The sequence below is a fragment of the Mercenaria mercenaria genome, chromosome 7 (assembly GCF_021730395.1).
Source record: "Mercenaria mercenaria strain notata chromosome 7, MADL_Memer_1, whole genome shotgun sequence".
Classification (NCBI taxonomy): Eukaryota; Metazoa; Mollusca; class Bivalvia; order Venerida; family Veneridae; genus Mercenaria; species Mercenaria mercenaria.
The window spans coordinates 45,529,897-45,537,908 of NC_069367.1; positions in this window are offsets into that span (position 1 = coordinate 45,529,897).

Below are 8,012 nucleotides of genomic sequence, written 5' to 3' on the forward strand. Positions count from 1 at the left end.
TTGTTGTCATTAATTTTCTGGTGATGGTGGTTTTAAATAACATACAAATATTTAAAGTTTGCTCACTGTTTAATATACTTTTAAATTGACTCTTGTCAAATGATTTACAACTTTCAATATACTTTAAAACAAGATGTTAACACGTATTTAATTGATAAACATTTTCGTTAATCTCTTGCTGATATGTCTACTTTTTTTGTTGTTTTTTTCTTCACATTTTTCTTCTCAGTTTTATGTATTCTTTGTTTGCTTGCAGTATGATCCACTTGTACAGTTCTTGGAGGTCATATTGTAATTAAGATGTGTTGTCTTAATATGTAATCTATTATTATTATTACTATTATTATTATTATTATTAGACGTAAAGGAAGAACTGTTTTGGACCTGAAAGCACATGAGGTTCAGGAAGAACATGTTACATCACTTATCAGCAATCATGAACAGAATAAATTTGACAGATGCCACAAGCACTGAAGTTCAGGTATGCATATACTGGTAAGTCTTTCTTTCCCAAAATTTTCTTTTGAGATACCGATATTTAAGCAGACTGAAGATGTAGATGAAGAATTACTACAAAGTTAATTTTGAAGTAATAAATATTACAGTATCCAGTTTAACATTGTTAACAACACCCATTTGTTATTATTATTTATGAATGTGTACTCTATAATATTTTCTAAATTCTAAATATTTCAGATCAAAAGATCATATCTAGATTCATATCTAGAAATCTGGACCAGCAGGGATGATGATTCACATGATTCCTTTGACAAAACAGGAGAAAATGGATAAAAAGATTACATGCCGTCATTTATGGTTTCATTGGCCGTGACAGTGACCAACTTTTGGCTTCATAATTATTTGGACTTTTTGGCTCAGACTCTAAGGAAATTGCGTAGAGGTAAATTTTCTTCACCACTTTGCCTTCAAAATTATCTTTAACAAGTTGACTGGTGATATGCTGGGTGTCTATACTCTACATAACTAAAGGCTATACTGTACCTGAAAGGGCGGATGGACCCTTCTTAAACTTAAATACTAGTATTTTCTAAATTCAAAATATTTCAGGGAAATGTGGACGAGAGGGATTAACAGTGCAGGAGAGAATGAAATGGACAAACAGATGACATGCTGGTCAGAATGAGGTTGACAGATGAAAAGCAAAGCAAGAACCATGAGATAGTAGGTATTTATATATTGCAAGTTTATGGAGTACTATCAAACTTCTTGATATTTCAGGGAAATGTATATACAGGAGAGAATGGAATGGACAAACAGATGACATGGAGGTCAGAATGAGGCTGACAGATGAAAAGTGTAAACAAGAACAAAGAGATGGTGAGTATATAAAGTTGTGAATTAAGGGAGTGTTTTCTAACTTTTAAATGTTTCAGGGAAATGTGGACGAGAAGGATTAATGATGCAGGAGAGAATGGAATGGACAAACAGATGACATGGAGGTCAGAATGAGGCTGACAGATGAAAAGCATAAACAAGAACAATGAGATGGTGGGTATGTAATTAAGGAAGTATTTTCTGACTTTTAGATATTTCAGATTGAAGAAGCAGGAGAGAATGGAATGGACTAACAGATTATATGCTGGTCAGAATGTGGTTGACAGATGAATAGCAAAGAAAGAACCATGAGATGGTAGGTATATATAATTGCAAATTTAGGGAGTACTTTCTAACTTCTTAATATTTCAAGGATTCTAAATTCTTAATATTTCAGAGGAGTGTTGATGAACAGGGATGATGATTTGGATGATTCCTTTTGACCATACAGGAGAGAATGGAATGGACAAACAGATTACGCGGAGAATGAGACTGACAGATGAAGAGCATAAGCAAGAACAATGAGATGGTGGGTATGTAATATTGCTGATTAAGGCAGAATTTTCTAACTTTTAGATATTTCAGGGAAATGTGGATGAAGTTGATTAAAGAAGCAGGAGAGAATAGAATGGACAAACAGATGACATGGAGGTCAGAATGAGACTGGCAGATGAAAAGCGTAAACAAGAACAAAGAGATGGTTGGTAAGTTGCAAATTAGGGAAGTATTTTCTAAGATCTAAATATTTCAGGGTTATGTGGACGAGAGGGATTAACAATGCAGGAGAGTATATGGAATGGACAAACAGATACATGCTGGTCAGAATGAGTTTAATAGATGAAAAGCTCAAACAAGAACCATCAGATGGTTGGTATATATAGTTGCAAATTAAAAGATTGTTTTTTTTTTCTAAATTCTGATTATTTCAGGGAAATGTGGACAAGGTGGGATTACCAATGCAGGACAGAATGGAATGGACAAGCAGATGACATGCTGGTCAGAATAAGGCAAGATGGAAAGTGTAAACAAGAACCATGAGATGGTACGTATCAGTAGGTATATATAGTTGCAAATTTAAGGAGTATTTTCATAATTTTGATTATTTCAGGGAAATGTGGACAAGGTGGGATTAATGATGCAGGACAGAATGGAATGGACAAGCAGATGACATGCTGGTCAGAATAAGGCAAGATGGAAAGTGTAAACAAGAACCATGAGATGGTACGTATCAGTAGGTATATATAGTTGCAAATTTAAGGAGTATTTTCATAATTTTGATTATTTCAGGGAAATGTGGACAAGGTGGGATTAATGATGCAGGACAGGATGGAATGGACAAGCAGATGACTTGCTGGTCAGAATGAGGTTGGCAAGAACCATGAGATGGTACTGGTAGGTATATATAATTGCAGTTTAGGGAGTATTTTCTAAATCTATGTATTTCAGGAAAATGTGGACGAGGATGGATGATGATTTCCATGATACCTTTGACTACTCAGGAGAGAATGGAATGGACAAACAGATGCTGGCCAGAATGAAGCTTACAGATGAAAACAATCAACAAGAACCGTGAGATGGTAGGTATTTAAAGTTGCAAATTCAGGAAATATCTATAGTTAGGATTTAGCTTAAATGTTTTGAAAACTTGGGTATGTTGCAGCCTGACAAAATAGTGTTTTTTATATATTTAAAAATTTATGTTTGACATGTAGCATTGAATATAAGGGCATACATGCCATAATTTTTCATAACGTTTCCGGGATTCTGAGTTAAAATTTCCGGGATTTTTACCTTTTGTCCGGGACATACACCGCGACATTGGTATTCATCTGTTTCATGCAAAAATATCATAATATACATGTAGTTTCCCGAGACTAAACATTGTTCACTCGCTTGTATTAATTTGCGGCAAATGTCGTCTAGCTTTCTAAGGGAGGTAAATACATGTATACGGGTAATACATCTATAGTTCGGCACGTGAATTTATTGCGTTCCCGAGGTGAACAGAATTAGGAGACTAACTATATACGAAGAATCAACCTGGTCATCGTGATTTAGATTCTAGCTAATTTGGTATCATTCTAAAGCTTAAACATTTATCTAATAATTAAATGAATCCTTAAAGGAATAAAATAAATCTTGTAGATAAAATCGACAATATAAAATATTTGGAGTCGGGTCAATTTTCATGGGTCGGTCGGCAAAGGCATTCAGCATTTTAATTTAAAATATGTGTGACAATCGATCTAGATCTTAAATAATTACAACCTTTTAAAATAATTATCGTTTAATTGACCGTTTTCAATAATCTCTTCCATAAAGGCTACATGTAGCTTTACCGCCAACGTGCTAAAAACAAAGAGATTTACAACTATTGTTCCTAATTTAACTATCATAAAACAGTTATTGATTGCATAATCCTGTCAGTTCTTAATCAGGGTCATCATAATAACTGACTGTAACTTAATCAGTGTCATCAAAAGATCGTCGCGTGATCAAAGCAGGCTTAATCAACACGTGTCCCGCTCGCCCGCTCGAGGGCATGAAAGTGATTAGGAATAAACAATGTGACAACGGGGACTGTTTATTGTGTAAAATTTAACAAATTATAGACAAAAACAAGTTTTTTTGGGGATTGTTTTTATTTGTTCCTGTATTTTTATTTTTCCGGGACATTTTAAGACTGTCCGGGACACCGGGACGAGTATGTAATTTCCGGGACAATCCCGGACAATCCGGGACGTATCACATGTATGATAAGGGACAATGTTTAAATGTTCAGGGCTTTTTTGAGAACAGTCTCTTTATAATTTTTATGTAAACATAAGATTAACTGGTTATGTTATAGCCTGTACTATACAGTACACTTAATTCATGTGTAGCTAAGCACAGTATATTTGTACTACCACTGAAAAACTGAATGATGTTTTGATCAGAGTTTTATTCAAAATTCTGCAATTTTTGTAGATAAAAATTGGAACATGCATAACTTACGCAGTATACTTAGTATCATTTGTACCAAAAATTTATATCTTAAAGTATCGTTGTGCTACAGACTTACTTATTTGGTTGTTTGTAGGAACTGTTCCCATCAAGTTTGACTTAAACCCAGCAAAATAGTGCTGAATTATTGACTGGTCAGTAGGTCAAGCTATGGACTAGTCAGTAAGTTAAACTATGGACTGGTCAGTAGGTCAAACTATGGACTGAACAATAGGTCATTCAAACTATGGACTGGTACTTTATATAAGGATTTACATGATAAAGAGTCTTGTAAATGGCAGATATTGTTTATGTTATGAGATGCTTTATTTCTTTCAGGTGTGTTGAGGTGAAACCTAATGATTCCTAGGAAGACTGTCTTCGGCTGATGTACAAAAAGCCTGGCAACAGCTTCAAGCCTGGCAGTAGCTTCTGAAAGCGGGGACACATATATCAGTAATTTAACATTTTTCATTTTAGTTAGTGTCCATGTGCAGTCACATGGAGGAAAGATTCACAAGGGCAAAAATTAATCTCGAACAAAAACCAAAAAAAAATCACATTTAATTTGGATTTCAAAAAGTCAAGTGAGTGAATTATCTCATCAGTTCTTCACAATAAATAAAATTATGTAAAATATTGAATAAAATAATAAAAAAAACTAACAGAATAAATAAAAACATTTTTTTGGGAAAAAAGTGACTCTTTTCTAATGCTACCTGATTTTAAGTTTGTCTAAAATTGCTTGATTGAGACTGTTTATATTTGGCTGTTAATGGGAAGTTGATAGAAATAGAAAAAAAAATCTCGATGTAAAAATGTTAATCAGAGCAATGACAAACTTAAAATCTGGAGGTCCCAAGTCCTCGGAAAAGCAGAGGGAAAAGGAGCTGCTGCCTTGGTTGTCTTAAAACTACATTGTTTTAAATAAAACAGAAATAACTTTGTTGTTTTTAACTGAAATATTTGAAATTATAAAAAAAAAAATGCAGTTCTTATTGTTATCCTTTCATATGTGGCTGTGTCTCAGAAGTTCGGGCATTGCTCAGAAGTAAACATTACCAACTTTTAGTAACATCGATCTATTGGAAAATTGATAAATTTGCCTATATAAACAAAGAAGGAAAAAAATACTTAAACTTAAATAGAAAAAGTTCTGTTTGGAAATCAAAAATTCGATACCCCACAAATTAAAGTTTAATTTATTCCGGATATTATGAATATTTTTTTTAAAAAATATTTTAATATTTGGTTGGTCCTTTTTTACTTTAAACAGACCCACCGCAGTTCATATAGACTCAGAAGGAAACGGGTAAAAAAAACTGACATTTCCAAATATAACAGATAAAATGAGATATTTTCCGCAAAAAATCAAAAATTCGATACCCCTAAAAATGTAGAAAAATTATTCAATTTTCGTTATGTGTAATTTGTTTTAAATTTTAGAATGGTTTGTTTGGTCCTTTTTGCATTTTAGTGTGTACAGTGAACATTTCTTAAAAAATACCGGCTTTTTCCGCCGTCATCCGTAAGTACTCAGAAGCTGTTACGGAAAATATTGTCGTCTGCTAGTCTGACTTTGTTGGTACAACAAATTGTTATAGCTCAAAGCCTATAAATTGTAGGCAACTTCACACTGACAAAAAAAAACAGATTGTAATTAGACAATTTAAAACAAATTAATTGTTGAACTCAGAAACGCCGAAACCTAGATCCGCTGTCGTTTATAATAACGCTATGGAGGATTTAGTGTTCAATTCGCATTAAATATACAAATGCTTTTAATTTTCATCGCAAAATATACTTAAAGCAACTAATTCTCGTGTGTTTTCGTAAAGTATAGCCTGTCAGTAATTGAGTTTCAAAGCATTCTTAAGAAATATAATGATGACTAATTTATTTATTTCCAGATACCTATATTACTTTTTGTCAAACGATCTGGAGACTTTTTTTATTGCGGTAGCGGTCCGGGTCCGATCTCCGACGCGGTCATCTTTTTTTCTTCATATGGGATTTTTTAATAATTTTTAAACAAAACAAAAAAATCATTTTGTATTATTCATAATATGACCAAACTTTAATTTGAAAGATAGCCTTGATGAACTGATAATTCTGCTTCTTTCCGAACCTCCTTTGTATATATTATTCTGTATTCTTAAATTAATGCATGTTTTTGGTAAATTCTTTAATCATACGTTTTAAAAAAATGCGATATCTATTATTTGGTAACAAATATCATAAAATTACCCTTTGACTTTTATTGTGTATTACAATATTGCCTAGGGGTAAACAATATCCGGTCAGTGTTGTTTCAAGGCGGGCTATAAAAAATATGTTACCCCATTTACTATAAGTGATAGGTATTTTTATGGTTTTATGGTTTTTGCGTTGTAATATATGTCTTTCACTTTCTTCTGTCTTTATATAGTCTTTTCCCTTTCTTTCATGAAATTTGTTTTTACGATTTTTACCCTTATTTCATGAATCGTATGACAGTAGAAAGAATCAGTATAAATTTAGAATTCACATCGTTAACAGTGTTGTTCCGTAAATATCTACTGAGTAAAGATCCTGGCCCAAATTTCACGAAAAATCTTAAGTTATTACTTAGTTAAGTCTGCTATTCTAAGATATTGATGAGTTATTGTTATTTAATGTTGTTGTTTTTTCCTGTAACAATATATTTATAGTTAAAGTATACTATGGTAGTAGTATTTGTCAGCAGTACTTATTCAAGTCACGCAAATATGATATTTCTATTTAGGAACGATATAAGAAACTTAATCCTTACCATACTAAATTACAATAATGAACTTGTCTGTCTGTCAGTTTGGACAGTACTATTAATTATGAAAAGGATGCATACCAAAAAGCTACTGGCTGAATGGCAGACAGTGCAGATCATGATCAGTCTGCACTGATTGCAAAGGAAGAACCAATCGTGTCCAGCATGGTAAGGGTTAAGTATTTTAAGTATAAGTCTTATTTCTATACTTCTTTTTCTTTAAAGCGACTGGCCTCCAGATCGTTCGACAACAAAAATACTTTTTAGATATCTTGAAAAAAAATGCTATATTTCTTAGGAAGGCTTCAAAACTTAATTACTGACAAACTTTATGTTATGGAAATACATGAGAATTTGCTGTTTTTACAACCTTTTACGATGAAAATCGAAAAACGTTAGTGGTTTAGAATTTTGAAAATATTTTAGAATGAAAAGCTCATATTCTAATGTTCATAATATGTGAAAGAAAGCGCGTATAGAGGAAGTATATACGCTTTCTAAATATTTTAGATAACATATTCATATTCTTGAATATTTATTTTATTTACAGACAGTTTCTTGTGCGTAAATATTTCTTTTCTGTACATAGATATACGTTAGCATGATGTTTCATGTATTAAAATGAAAGTAAATCTATGTGTTCGATGTATAAAATGTAACGATTTCTGAATATTTTAGATAACATATTCATATCCTTAAATGTTACTTTTATTTGACAATTAATAAAGTATTATATAATTTTTCGACTTGTTTTGATTTTCACTTTAATATTTACCAAAACTTCATTCAATTCAAGTATAGCAAACCGCCCGCCTGTAAATGCATCCGATAATGACCAAAGATGTTAATTATCGATTTTCCCCCGTGTTACTACAACAACAATTAGTACGGAAATCAACGAATCCGTCCG